Below are 15611 nucleotides of genomic sequence, written 5' to 3' on the forward strand. Positions count from 1 at the left end.
CTCATAGTGTTCTTTCTACCAACTGATCCTTAACGGAAATGAAAGCTTCTTATGTGAGGAGGGAGTGCATTTCAGGCCTAGAGGCATAAAATGCCAAATTTGGAGAATAGCATGGAGGCCTTTTTAGCTTCAACAGGAGTTTGGGAAGGTGTTGCCAAGTCAGAGAATTAATGTTTCAAGTACCAAACTGAGGAGTGTGCATTTTGTTTTGAGGTAACACAGAATCATTAAAGATTGTTAGTAGGGGATTAATATAGTCAAACTCTTTTTAAAAGATTATTTTGATTAATGTGTTTATGAAGGAGGTGGCCTAATCCCCCAGGAGAGGTGAGAATGGAAACTAAGAGGTAGTCATGTAAGAGATTTGATAGAGTTCTGAAGGTATGCCCATAAGACTTAGCAGCTGAATTAATTTGAGGGGAGACTGAGAGAGCTCAATTAACTTAAAGTCAACATCTCTTGCTGTCATCCTTCTCCTTTTCATTTATGAACCTCACAAACAAACAAGACCTGAAGTGACTGATAAACTGAGAGTAGTACAAATTATAAGCCTAGTCTTCAGAAATATTTAAGGTAGAAGGAAACTTAAAGATTTTTTAAAAATTTTGCCTTCTGTAACTTTCTTTTTACAGATGAAGAAAATGACCCAGATAGGTGGAGTGACTTTGCCTAAAATCACAATGTCAGAAAATGTAAAACCACATTTCCTATGTACAAAGAAAAGAAAGATACTGATTTTTACAGGGAAATTTGATTTAATGAAGAAACATTGTGACAGTCTTGAAATTCTTGAAAGGATCCTGAAATATCCATAAAATATTTCACAAAAATTTTCATTTATCTATTCCTCCTAATGCTGCTTTCCCCATAGCATTAATAGTCTAAATGAATAAATAAAATAAATACATTAATTTTATTTTAATATCATTGCATCATATTTTTTCCCCTTTGGAAATACAGAAAAAGTCTGGTAACATTATTAGATAAATAAAGTTTTATGGGATTACATATAGAATGTTAGGTCCTTGACATTTTGTTTTTAATCTATGTATCTTCAGATCTTAGCATAGTGTCTGACATTTAATAGATATTTAGGGCCACAGGTAAGAATCAGGTGAATCAGATGGTCACCAAAAGGTAAATGAGTAGCCCTGAAAAGGGCTCTGTAAGCCTTCACAACTGAGCGGCTAGTCATTTGAAGTCCCCATGTACCCACAGTGTCCATACTCTGATAGACTATTTGGGCAGATAGCATAGACTAGGTTGAGGGTAACCCAGCAGGTCTCCAACCTTTCTGTGAGTGAGGGGGATATCCATCCCAAACATGTTAAGACTTCCCCTAGCAGACCTTCTAGTGCATCTTGGGTCATCTCCAGGCATCTTCACTTTTGTCCTGACCGTGGACTTTGAGGACCCTGGAAGAAAGAATGAAGCTGGCAACTTTGTGCAATTCTGCCTTACTTAAATTCAGTTTACTGGAGAATTAAGACATCACCCCATAATGTCATTGGTCCTCTTCAAAGGGTAAGGACAATTGAAACCATAGGATGAATAGTTGAAACAGCTGTTGACCTGAAAATTGTTTGTAAGTTAGGGATTATGCATGTATAAATTTATATGTTACATTTATAAATTCACACTTATATCATATATATTTATTTGGAGATATGATGATTTGTAAAATAAATCTGCCATGTACCGTTTTATGGTCATGTTTAGGGCAGCTTTGCTCCTCACATAATTGCAAATTAGATAGTAAGCCAGCAATTTTGCTACAAATTCAAGAATAGATATCCTCAAAGGGCTTATAGCATATTTGTGTGTGTTCTCTCCCCAAAGAACAATGATCTAGTTCAATTGGAGGGCAGAGGTGCTGCTAGTAAGGCTCATGAATAACATCTGCTACAATTAGTTATGAGATGACTTTCTAGAGAAGATGAATTTTAGCTGAGTTTTGAAGGTGGTTTAGAGGCAGGAATTGGTGGAGAGCAGTGAATAGCAAATTTCAGACATAGGTCACGTGTAATCGCATGTTTGTATGGGAAGAGCAAATTTATTAACCTAATTGAAGTGAACATCCACTACAGTTGTAAGAAATGAAGTTTGGGAGATGTGTAGGAGTCAAGAGAATGTTGGTGGAGGCTCTCAGATTCTAGATAGAGAATTTCAAAAAACCTAGGAAACGCTGTTCTGGTGCAGGGGAGTGACAATGGTGGTGAAAAATACCATCCAGAAATGATGAGATGTGTTACTGTGGGTGAGAATGGTGAATGTAAAATGTAGACTTTATATCAGATAGATAGAAAATATTTTAGACTTTGTGGGCCAAGAGGTAAAAATGAGACTATTATGTAGCATGTGGCTACAAACATGGCAGAAAACAAATTTTTATAGGTTTTTTTTGACAGAATTAAATTATATATCAATTATAATGATAATTAAATACTATTTATTGCAACATTGGCCTAATGAGAAGGAAATTCTTATTTTTTGGCGGGATGATACACATTTCCTCAAATGGGTTTTATAATTAGTGTTCACTATCATCAAAATAGATTGCAAATGTGCATTTTTTTTATTTTTATTTTTTTTGCTGAGACAGTTGGGGTTAAGTGACTTGCCCAGAATCACACAACTAGGAAGTGTTAAATGTCTGAGGCCATAGTTGAACTCAGGTCCTTCTGACTTCAGGGCTGGTGCTCTATCCATTACACCAACTAGCTGCCCCCATATCAATCACTTTTAATTGAATGTTAAATGGAGAGTCTTCAATTATACTGTCAAATGAATTTTGAAATATGGAAATCTTTTGCCATTGAGGTAAAAAAAATTCTTCTAGAACTGTAGTTTGAGCTCAGAAAATACATCTACTACAGATTTGTATGGGAATAGATATCACTATTATTTTAAATTTTAACAGCCTAGGAATTGAATAAAGCATCTTGACATTACTTCTGATTCAAACATCAGATTGATTTTACTGTTTTATAAATTTTGTGTGTAAGCCCTAATTTACCTTGTGATTTTAGATTAAATTAATTGAGAAACATTATCAAGTTTGCAATAAAAAGCTAATTTTCAAAATCATCACGTGTTTGATAATAATGGTAAAGGATAGTTCTTCATATTGAGAAAATTTCAATCTCAGCCCTGAGCTCAAAAAAATAATTATAAAGCTGTTTACTTCTTCCCCAACTCTCCTTCTTGTTTTGATCTGATAGGTATCAGTATAATAAAAAATGTCAGAGTATGGTGATTTGTGGGGCACTCATGTTGTCATGTTACCTAATGGCATCACTGTGATTTTTAATGAAGTTGAGCTGCAAGGTGAACTGATGAGAGTGTCATGCTGCCCTGTTGAAACAGCCATGTACTTTCTGTAAAAGAAAGAGCATGGCTGTATTTCAATAAAACTTTACTTATTGATATTCAATTTGAATGTCATATTTTCACATGTGAAATGTTCTTTGTTTGATTTTTTTAAACCATTTAAAAATGTAAAAACAATTCCTGGATCATGAAATGAGTCCAGATTTGTAGACCTCTGCTCTAGGAGAAAAACAAAACAAAATGAAAAAAACTTTACCAAAAAATAAAACAAGCATGATGCGAAAAAAACCAAACCAAATCAAAAACCAAAAACAAATACACACAAGTAAAAGAGAAATAGTGAAACAAGTAAAATGAAGAAGAGGGACAATAAAATAACAAGTTATTTTCATTTAAGCAATTTGATTTTTTATAGATTTTATTTATATGCATATTTTGAGAAGTGTATGTACACCTATAGCTATATTTTCTAATATTGGAAAATACAACTAATAAGCCTCATCGAACAACTGTCTTAAATGTAGATATGAGCTTACATTTAACATTAAAATGACAAATTAATAAACATTGAGTAATATGTGGAATTGCTGTGTTGTGCAGTCGTTGGAATGCTTTTGTTGTCATGTGAAACAGTGTATATGTTGGAGCTCTGTCCTAGAATGTGCTGTAGACCCTCAAAAACAACAGCATGGAGTCTATCTAGTGTGCATGGATGGCTTTACTGCTTCTGGTGTTTTAATTTAAAACCTGAAATACTATTTCCTTTGGGAAACAACTATTTGGGGTAAGAAATGGTTAGGCTGGATTTGTATTTATCATTAGGCCAGTTTAGAATAAACATAATTTAGGTGCTTCCATATATTTCAGTCTTATTCCTTTCAGTCTCCTGTAAGCATCTCCTGAAAGAGAAATTTCATTTTGAATGGGACATTATTAATTCCCTCTCTACTGTATATTTCTATAAGATTGAATTCTGGTTGTTCTCATGGATGTTTAGAAAAATCTCCTGGCAGTGTGGTTCTCTCTTACACTGGCATTGGCTTATGAACCAAATACAAGTGTGTTATAAAGGCACTGGGAATTTAGGATATGTTTGAATCTTGCTTGATCAGAGAAGCCTGAATGAGAAATACAAATTTTCATCCCTGACTTTATTCTAGACCATTTGTGCTATATTTCTAGCTGCCTGTTATATATATCTTTACCTGCATAACATCTCAAAATCAGCACATCTAAGATCAAACTAATTTTCCTTCCCTACAGATTAGCCTTATCCCCTTATAAACAAATCCAAGAACAAAACATAAAACACCCAACAAAGAACAAAAAGCTTTCTTTGCCTCTGAATCCTCTCTCTTGGTGGTATCCACACCATCTTTTTAGTTACCTAGATACCAGAGTATAATTTTTAACTTTGGCATAATGTCTATTGTGTAGAATTGGAGGTTAGAAAAACCTGGGTTTGAATTTTGTGTTTCACACTTAGAAGTTGTGACACTTTGCAAGTCTGTTAACTTGTTTGCCTCATCCATAAAATGGGGACAGTATTACCTGTAGTGAGTATTTCCACAGAGCTATGAGGATATTAGGTATTTTACAAATCTTAATGTTATGTAAATATTATTTATCATGTCTTTCTGCTTTTCCCCTACCCAACATTGGCCAGATATTATTAATTTCCTTGGAAAAACACAAATGCCTTTTCCATTCAAGTTCCTTTATAACTATTCTGTCATCTTCAGTTTGTCCTTCACACCACTACTTAAGCAATCTCAGAAAGGAACTTCTTTAGTCAAGTAATTTATTCTCCATTCAGAAACTTTGAGTGGTTCTTCATTGTTTATAGAATCAAGTATGTACTCCTGAGTTTGGCTTTCACAGTACTTCCCAGAATACTAGTCTTATCTTTCTAACCTTATCTCAACTTTTTCTTTTTTTATATTTTTTCTTTTAGTCACGCTAGACTTTTCCCTATCTCCTTTTCTCCTTCTGTCATTTCTTATCTTTTCTTACATCTTTTGTTGACTCCGTTTAAAAAAAAAAGTCCCTCTTGATGATTTAATGGGAAGTATGTATGTGTACGGGGGAAAGTTTTTATTTTAAATACATTTAATTTCAAATGACTTCTTATTCAGAGAAGTTTCAGGGTTTCCTTGCTCAGGTATAAAGGGAGGTCCTTTGCTGAGATCCTTTTTTGGCATAAAGATATGTAACTAGGAAAAAAAAATGACTGTTGATACTTGGAATCGAGATATCTTGTTAGCATTTAAAAAAAATCAGAACCTGGTGAGTGACCACCACCAGGAGAATTGTATCTAGTAATTCTTCATCAAATGCTACCATTGTGCTAACATCTTTTACAAATATTTATTTGAGGAGGGAGTACCTTCTAGGGATATAAGAGACAATTTGTGCAGAGGCATGGAGATGTAATATCTTTTAGGGCTTCATTGAATTCTAGTGCCCATTGGCCTTCTTGTTCACTAAACTCCTTTAACACATGTGATCTGTGGTAAACAAAGTTATGCTTAATTATATGCTATTTTTATCATGGAAGTTAGAATTGTAATATTTGAGTGAGAAACATCATAGAACTGATTTCTTGACTAGGGTAGAAGAATCAAGAACAGTACTCTGTGTGTGTGTGTGATTTGATTATAAGTTTCTTGGCGTGTGTGTATTATGTGTGTTATTTGATTATAAGTTTCTTTTATAGACTATGATGTAAACTTGTATATTCTTAGTGCCTTAAATTGTTCATAAATAGATTTTGATTTGTTTTTAGCAGCCTAAAAGGAGACTGTGCTATAATGAGTTCTCTTTCACTGAAGGGTTTTCAACTGATGACTATTAGAATAGATTCAAGCTTCCGATGAAGATTAGATAGATGAATGAATTTGAAGCTACATTTCAGCTATCGGATTCTGTGATCCTAACAAAGAAAATGTATTTTCCTTTATGAAAAATGTTTGGTTTTAGTTTTGCAACTTGGAAATAATGAATGAAAATGAGAGATTCTTATTGACAAAAGTCTTTCTGCCTTTTTTCTTCCTTCCCAGGAGTGTTCTCTCATTGAAGTAAAATATTACTGATTTCCTGAAGCAGTGGAATGCATGACTTTAAGTGGTAAGTATTAAATTCTTATTTTAAGTAGCGAAGGCCCTTTATAAATAAGTAGTGACAATTAGTCATCTTCTTATTCTTTTCAAATTCCTTTTCAAGTTTGATCTCTTTTGAACAGCCTCAATTCCTGGATTGAGAGAAAAATTTTAGGGGAGGTAGGGGCAGGAGGATGAGTATAATTCTGCTTTGCCATATATCCACTGTTTGATATTTGGTAAGTCACTTGACCACATTTATCTGCCTCTGTTTCCTCCTTAGGAAATGGAGTTTGGCAGAAAAAGACTTTAAAATGCCTTTTCTGCTTTTTCACCTTCCTTTGTCGCTGCTTTGACTTTTCCCCCAGTATTTCATAGCATTTATTTAATCTTTCTATATTCACTAATATATATATATATATATATATATATATATATATATATATATATATAGGAAATTGATTTGATAATTCCCCTAATTCATGGTTCCAAATTATATTCATGACCATTATTAGACTCCTTCATTTTAACAGGCAAAAAAGTTCCCACCTCCCTCTATTCCAAATAATATCCTTATAGGGGTCCATTGTTGCTATTCATATTGAGATGCCACAGATGTGTATACTCTTCAGAATTCTTTTCTTTTTCACTTGACTACAATGGGACTTAGTTTTTAAAAGTCTCGTCCCAGGCCCAAGTGAAAGAAACTTCACAAAACTTTGAAAGCTTAAGTCCTATGATTCTGAAGTCTGTCTCTGTTGAATAAGAGGTGTTAAAAATAGACTGACCACATAGGGCCTGAGTTAAGACCATTTGTTTCTTTTCTTAATGATGATTTTCAAAGTATATTTTTATTGGAATAAACAAAGTGTTTTACTATTTGGAAATTACTTTTAAAATTTAATAACCTATGACATCATTTGGTGTCGTGTTTTGTGTGTGTATGTTTAGTGATACTTTTTGTTTTATATTACATTCTTTTCTGAATATTCCCTTCTTTACCCCTCCTTAGTAAGCATTTCCTTTTAACAAAGTTTTTTTTTTTTTAAAAGAATAAAAAGTTTAGTAAAATAAATCAGCACATTAATCTTGTCCTTCAGCATATGTAACATTCTAGATCTCCAATTCTCCAGTTTTCCACTTCTCTGGTGTATGGGGAAAAGTATATTTTTTCAATTTTTAGCTTTGTCCAAATTTAGTAATTATGATTATATTGTATTTGCTTTGGTTCTTTCTTCTTACCTTGTTGTAGTCATTGTATGTATTGTCTTGCTAGTATTGTTTACTTCAGTCTCTATTAGTTCATATAAATTTTTTCATATTTCTCTGAATTTGTTATTTCTTATGGTATTATACTGTTTCCCAGTTAATGGTTACCTGTTTCCAGTTCTGTTACAACAAAAAGTATTATAGTGAGTAACTTAAGTTTATATGGTAATTTTTTTCTATTTGACCTTCTTGGATTTATCCCTAGCAATAAATTTCCTAGTTGAAGAATTGTGAACATTTCACTAGCTTCAAAAGAGTGTATAATTCCAAATCACTTTTCAGAATGGTTAGATCAGTTCTTTGATCCACCAGCAGTGTATAAATGTGCCTTCTTTTCTGCATACTTTTAACATTGATTGCTTGCATATTTTGTCATCTTTCCTAATTGGCTTTATATTAGTGAAGCGGAACAATCTTTTTTTATGGTTGTGAATTGCAATTCTTAATTCCAGTTCTTTGAACAATTATATATTGAGGAACAATTCTTGGTCTTACAGTTTTTGTTGATGTATTCCTAAAAAGTTTCTTATCTAGCAATTAAATGAAGATATATCTCACCTTACGCAAGTGTTACAAATAATAATCTTTATTGAAAAACAAACAACATATATATATATATAGTGTCATAGTATACATAATTATTTTATGAAATCAATCTTCTTTTAATGAAAGTATTCACCAGAGAATATTTTTAAATAGCTTTCCTCCCATATCACTGTTATTTTTTAGGAATATATTTTGCTCATTAATTTTTTTATTGATCATGTTTTTCTCTCTATTCCTCAAATTGCTCCATCTATTAAAAAAAAATCCCTAGACATAAAAAAGGCATAGTTAAGCATATCAAATCCAAAAGTTTGCGAGGTTCAAAAATATATCTCATCCTGCATTGCCACTCTATCACCTATCAAGAAGTAGGATATATGCTTTGTTACTGGTCCTTTGGAATCATGACTGGTTGGCACTGATGATAATGGTTCTTAAATTTTTGAAGTTGTTTTTCTTTATTTTGTTATAGCCATTATATGATTTTCTATTCTGATTCTGTTCACTTCATTCTGTATCACTTTATATAGCTTTCACCTAGTTTCTCATCATTTTTTAAGGTTCACTAATATTGCGTTGCATTCATAAACCATGATCTCTTCAGATATTCCCTCATTGTTCAATTTCCTCAGCCTATTATTTCTTACCCAGGTCATCATCTCTGAATTGGCTATAGTATGCTTGAGTCTCTAGGTGCTTGCCCCACTACTCCCACCATCTGCTACTTTTATTCCTATTTTCCTGCTGCTTAAAAGAAGGAGAGATAATGATGAAATCATGCTAACTGGGTCCAGCACAGTTTTGAGTTAAGTACTCTTATTCAAGTTATCCTTTCACACCTCCCTAATTGATTCACTATCCTAGATACCACAGCAACTTTAAAAAAAATTTTCAATCCTCAAATTTCTTGGGTTCTTTTCTCCTCTTACCATCTTAACTAAGAATCTTATCTAAAATTTGAGGCCACTCCTTGAGAGCAACTCTTCTCCCCCTTATTCTTTTTCATATCACTCAGATGCCTTCTACCGTTTTCTCCTCTTTCACCCATCTCATTTGAAGAGGTGACTCTTGTAAAAGTAACTCTCTCTACCTGTGCCCTATTCCATCCCATCTTCCCTGAGGGATTCTCTTCATTTTCCCTTTTTTCTCTGCTAGCTCCTTCCCTAAGTCTACAAGCATTCTCATGTCAGCCCCATCCTCAGAAAGCCTTATTTTATTTGCCTATTCCTGCTGGCTGTAGTCCTTTATCTTTCCTCTGTTTTATAGCTAAACTCCTTAAAAAGCTATCTACAATAAGTATCTGTAGTTCCTTTTTCATCATTTTTTCTTAACTCATTGTAGTCTGGTTTCCAAACTCATTGTTCTATGAAAACCATCCTCTTCAAACTTAGCCATGATCTTTTAATTACTACATCTACTGACCTTTTTAAAAAACTCATCCTTTTTGAACTCTCCACAAGCTAGAATACTGAATTATCTTCTTTCTGGCTTATAGTGTCACTTTTTTCTTACTGAAATGAGGCTTTTCTCAGTATCCTTTTTTGCATCTGCATCCATGTCAAAGTTTTTTTTAACTGTCCCCTAAGGGTCTATCCTGAGCCTTCTTCTCTTTTCCTTATATACTATTTCACTTAATGAGTTCATTAGTTCCCATGATTTCAATTATCATCTTTATTCTGGTTACTCTCAAATCTGTTTGTTTAGCTTTAACTTTTTTCTCAGCCTCCAGTCTTAAATCTTCAATGGTCTTCTTATACTTTAGATATATTAAATTGAGCATGACCAAAACAAATTAGTTAATTTTTCTTCTTTAAACTCACTTTTCATCTTTAAACTCTTCTCTTTTCCTAACTGCCCTATTACTTTTGAGGGTACCATCATCCTCCCTTGACCTCCCTTTCTTATCTACCATATTCATTGTGTTGCCAAGTTCTGGGGACTTCACCTTCACAACATCTCTTTACAAAGAAGGTGGTGAATGAGACTGAAATAATCTGTTTTTATTTTACTCTTTCTCCTTTTCTCCTCTTATTTAGATTGTACCACTACTTCTTATGCTTACTTTCCTTTAAAATGCTCCCTTTTACATTCTATGTGGAAGTTGAGGGTAGTGGATTGAAAAACAAAAAGTTATTTCTATTATATTCTATATTTCCTTTTATACCACTTTTTTTTTTAAAGCAGTCTGTGGATTTGTTTGATTGACATTTTGTTTCCTGTGTTCAGAGGTTCTGGGCAGTTTTCTTGTAATATTTGTTTTGTTTTGTAGTGTTGAGGTTTTTTGACTTGTATTTTTCTGGAATACCTCCAATCTCCAAATTGCCTTTCTGTTTTTGAGATGAAAGTTTTTGCTTACATAGAGATAAAGTTTCTTTTAATGCTGTTACTGCTTCTTCTGTAATGTACTTCATTTTTTGTGTATTTGCATATCCAATTAGTCTTTTTTGGTGAGGTTTGTTACTATGGAGTCAAGTTTTTATATTCTGCCAATTATTTCTGCTTTGCAGGCTGTAAGTTTTGCTTTCACAATTTTTGTTTCGTTTTGAAGCAATTTAGGGAACATTCTGCTGTGGTTCTGTCCTCCTATCTTTGGAATTTACAAGGCCCTTTGCCTCATCAGGTATTGATTCATTTTCTTTGTATTGCAAAATATTAACTGATCTATAAGCCATTATCCTTTTCTGAATATCTTCTGTGTTGGTTTATCTGCTTAAGTTCAAGGGCTTCAACTGACTTTTTTTTATTTTTGACATCTTTGTTAATTTCCCCTACCTTGTTTTCCTATTATTCCCTTTTTGACTCTTTCCCCTTTATGGAATGGTTTCTCCAGGTTGGGGCTTCAAATTTGTCCCAGTCTCCTTTCATACTGAGTAAGTTCACTTTTTACTAACTTTAGTCTTTGCACCAAATGACTTCTGGAGAGGATAGGACTGGCCACAAATGGATGTCACTCCCTTTCCCTAACACCACACATATGGTGGCATCCTGCCCTCATTTCTTCTGTGCTGTAGTTCTCTCACTGACTTTTCAGACACGAGAAGCTTCTGGTTTTTGCATTTTCAGCTGGGCCAGACTGAGGAGTGGGGAAGTTGAGTTCTATTGCCAGCTCATTTGTCTGCTTGTGCAGCTGTCCCAAAATGTAGTGACCAGTGAGGCAGGAATACAGAGTGAACTGAAGGAATTGGCCTCTGCTATTATATCACTGGCTTGTTACCACTTTAGGGTTAGATTGTGGAGATAGCTTAAATTGCTTTATCTCTTGTGTTTAATTTCTATTTTAGGGAAGTTTTTTTTTTTTTTTTTTTTTTTTTTGAGACTGAATACATCAGATAAAGAGTATAGCCCTTTATTATCTTCCCTGTCTATTTTCTTGCTAAGTTCAGTTAATAGAGCATTAAAATAAGTGTGTGTGTGCTTTTATTGCTTAATTTTTAAGTGCTACTTTGCTTTAGATAAAAATGAGATTTCTGTCTCGCCTACTGCCCCCACCCTCTTCCATGTTTGTCTACTCTTCTTTTTTTTCTAACCCAATTATGGAAAATAATAAATTACACTCCATTTTTCTTCATTTCCTCCCTCTGGTATTCCTGTTTCCTGCTTTTCCTTATGTTCATTGTAACAAAATAAAGCTGCCTGGGGCCTTTTCTCTGTAATTCAATTCTCTTTGTAAACCTTGAAGACATTAAGATTCTGAAGGGATATTAGTCTTTTCCCCCTCTTTTTATAATTTATATAATTCCCCCTTAGTATTTCTTCAGCATTTTTCTACCACTTCCTGTTTCCAAATGTATTTTCCTTCGGTTTCTTTTGACACGTTTTCATTTCAAAAATTTTACTCATCTCTTGTATTTTTATTGTGCATAGAAAGATGCACAATGCTTTTATTAACTGTTTTCTATATCCCAAGCACTGTGCTAAGGGCTGGAGTTTTATAAATAGAAGCAAAGAAACTACCCTACCCTCAAAAAACTTACTTCTCATTAGGAAAGACAACACATAAACCAGAGCTGGAAATTGGGGATTGAAAATACATACTTAGATAGTATGGAATAGTTTGAGTGTCTTGGAGGTATGGGCCATCGCAAGATAAAGCAAAACTTACTCATTAGAGCAGAGGGAGCTCGATGGAGGAGGTAAAGCTAAAGATCTGAGTAGGACATATGTTTATAAATGCTTGAAAGCATTGAAAGGACACCCTAAAAGATCCATTTTTTTCTTTTTTTTTAAGGATTATATTGAATCTTGGTGAGGGGGTTGCTATTTTTTAGATATAAGTGTCTTGGTGTTGCTTTTTTGAAATATCCTATTCTAAAAGTGCATCTATTTTGAAGTAGTTAATGCTAGTTTTTGTATTATACTGACTTGGCTTCTCAGTACTTGAATTCTTTCTTGTGGTTATGGTATCTTTTCTTTGAACTAGAAGCTCCGGATTTTGGTTCTAATATTTCTAGGAATTTTCATTTCCGAGGTGATTCTATTTTTACTTTGAATTCTGGTTCTAAATATAAACCTGTGTAATTTTCCTTAAGGATTTTTTGAAATATGATAATTAATCCCTTTTCTCTTTTTTTTGTTAGGATTTTCAGGGGACTTGATTCTGGCATTTAAATTCTATTTCCTTGACTTCTTTCCAGATTAGTTTTTAATAATTGATACATGCTTGAAGAAGTTTTTGAATTCTTTTTTTCCAGATCTTTCTTATCGTGTGCCACAGGTTTACTTGATTTATACTTCTTACTAAAACAGAATCATCATGTTTGAGCATTGGAAGAAACCTTATTGTATACTTATATTTAAAAAAGGAATCCCCCCTGTAGTTTTCCTGACAGGTGGTCATTTAGCCTCTACCTGAAGACTCCCGAGGAGTAGGAACCTACTGTTTCTTGAGGACACCCCTTTTACCTTTGTATGGTTCTTATTTTTATGGAGTTTTTCCTGACATCAAGTTCAAATTACTCTCTTTGCAATTTCCATCTGTTATTCCCAGTCTTGTCTTCACCAGGGATGTGATAGCTTCCAAATCTCTTAATAGAGATAGAGTAGAAGAGAGATAAAATTTGTTCTCGTGGCTTCAATCTACTCTTTTCCAGGCTAAATATGACCAATTCCTTCAGTAATCTTCATAAATGAACTTAAAGCTCTTAAGCATTAATGGTTGCTATTCTCTGGACACTGTAATTTATCACTGTCTTTCTTAAATACCAGATACCTAGAACTGAACACAATATTCCAGAAAAGAGCTTAGTGGAGCAGAGTACATTGTGACCTCTCTGTTCCTAAAACTATATCCTTCTTAATGCATTAGCAACAGATTGCATTAACATTTTTCCCCATCATACCACAGTACTGACTCAGTGGCCTTTGCAGTATACTAAGATGCTGAGATATTTTCCAGAAAAATTGCAATATAACTGTGCCTTCCCATCTTGCATTTGTGAGGTTTTTATTTTTACCCAAGTACAAAACTTTACATTTTTTCTTATTGAATATCATCTGATGATGTCTATCCCATTGTTCCAAGATCATTTCAGATCCTGACCCTGTATCCAAATGTATTATTTATCCCTCCAAACTTAATATTGTCTACAAATTTGCTGAACACACCATCTGTGTATGCCTTTATTCAAGGAAATGATAAAAAAAATTTTAAACTGCACAGATATCTGGAATACTTTCCTGGAGACTTCTTGGCATGTTTACACTAAACTCTCTGAGAGTGACTATCCAATCAATGAATTCTCCTCTTCTTCTTCTTCTTCTTCTTCTTTCTTCTTTCTTCTTTCTTCTTTCTTCTTTCTTCTTTCTTCTTTCTTCTTTCTTCTTTCTTCTTTCTTCTTTCTTCTTTCTTCTTTCTTCTTCTTCTTTTCTTCTTCTTCTTTCTTCTTCTTCTTTCTTCTTCTTCTTTCTTCTTCTTCTTTCTTCTTCTTCTTTCTTCTTCTTCTTTCTTCTTCTTCTTTCTTCTTCTTCTTTCTTCTTCTTCTTTCTTCTTCTTTTCTTCTTCTTTCTTCTTCTTCTTTCTTCTTCTTTCTTCTTCTTCTTTCTTCTTCTTCTTCTTCTTCTTCTTCTTCTTCTTCTTTCTTCTTTCTTCTTTCTTCTTTCTTCTTTCTTCTTTCTTCTTTCTTCTTTCTTCTTTCTTCTTTCTTCTTTCTTCTTTCTTCTTTCTTCTTTCTTCTTTTCTTCTTCTTCTTTCTTCTTCTTCTTTCTTCTTCTTCTTTCTTCTTCTTCTTTCTTCTTCTTCTTTCTTCTTCTTTCTTCTTCTTTCTTCTTCTTCTTTCTTCTTCTTTCTTCTTCTTCTTTCTTCTTTCTTCTTCTTCTTCCCAAAAAAAGGATGCATTTCTATAGTCATGTTAACACATAAAAAGATGATTGTATAAAAAATTCTGATTCTCCATTCATACTACTTCTTTTTTAAACATTTATAACAAATTACTCATTAATTTCAAAAATGTCCTATTTCTGCTTTGTTCTAAACTTATTTTTGTTGTCTTCTATGAATTAAAAAACCCCTTTTTTGACATCAATATTGCTAATTTCCCCTTTTCCCAACTGAAAAACTGAAAGAATTTTAATAAAAATCTTGTAATAACTAAAACAAAATGAGTCCTTATAATGATCCTGTCCAAAGAAAGGTGTGTGGATCTTTCTGCACCTTGAATGCTTTGCTTGTCAGAAGGCACTTACATACTTCTTCATATTTCTTTTATAAGTGTGATAGAAGAGTTCTTTTCAAAGTTGTGTTTCTTTGTGCTGTTCTTTTTATATAAATTATTTTCCTGGTTCCATTTACTTTACATTAGTTCATCCTGCCCATGATTCTCTGAAATTCTCCTTTATCATTTCTTATGGACCAATAATATTTTGTTATATGCACAGATTTTTCAGTAGTTTCCCAATTGATGGTTACCTCTTTCTTTTCCAGTTCTTTTCTTTCCTTTTTCTTTGATCCCTTTTAGTATCAGGAAGCTTGTTTTATTTGCCTCTGTTCTCCCTTGCATGCTTCCTCCTGCTCCCCTTCTACCTCCCCTTCCTTTTCCTTCTTTCCTTCCCCCTCTCCCTCTCCTTCTTCCTCTCTTCTCTCTCAATTTACATTAATTTTTGATTTTAGTCGGTCGTTTCTTTGGTTAACTGATCTCTCCAGCTTTAATTCCTGCATTGAGACAAACTATCCCCTTTTGGTATTTAGTGTGTGTTAGTTGGTTCTGTTTGATCTTTCCTTGGGTCATGTAGGTTCATATCCTGTCCTCCTCTTCCTAGTATTATATTCTCCTAGATCTTTGAGATTCAGAGTGCTGAATAATGTTGAGGCTCTATTATTTTCTCAGATTAGGGGTATTTTGGAGTATCCTTGAATAAGCTGTGCTTACATTG

General features: G+C 33.4%; 1 protein-coding gene across 3 annotated transcripts in view; it reads left to right on the forward strand.

Moving 5' to 3' along the window:
* The window catches only part of NCOA3 (nuclear receptor coactivator 3), a 201851-nt gene that overhangs the window by 94848 nt on the left and 91392 nt on the right, over positions 1–15611 (forward strand). For all 3 annotated transcript variants that reach the window (XM_023494528.2, XM_023494527.2, XM_003757705.4), the window contains exon 2: positions 6390–6456. The gene's annotated coding sequence lies outside the window, so the exon portion shown is untranslated. The remainder of the gene's footprint in view (positions 1–6389; positions 6457–15611) is intronic.

This window comes from Sarcophilus harrisii, chromosome 2, assembly GCF_902635505.1.
Source record: "Sarcophilus harrisii chromosome 2, mSarHar1.11, whole genome shotgun sequence".
NCBI lineage: Eukaryota > Metazoa > Chordata > Mammalia > Dasyuromorphia > Dasyuridae > Sarcophilus > Sarcophilus harrisii.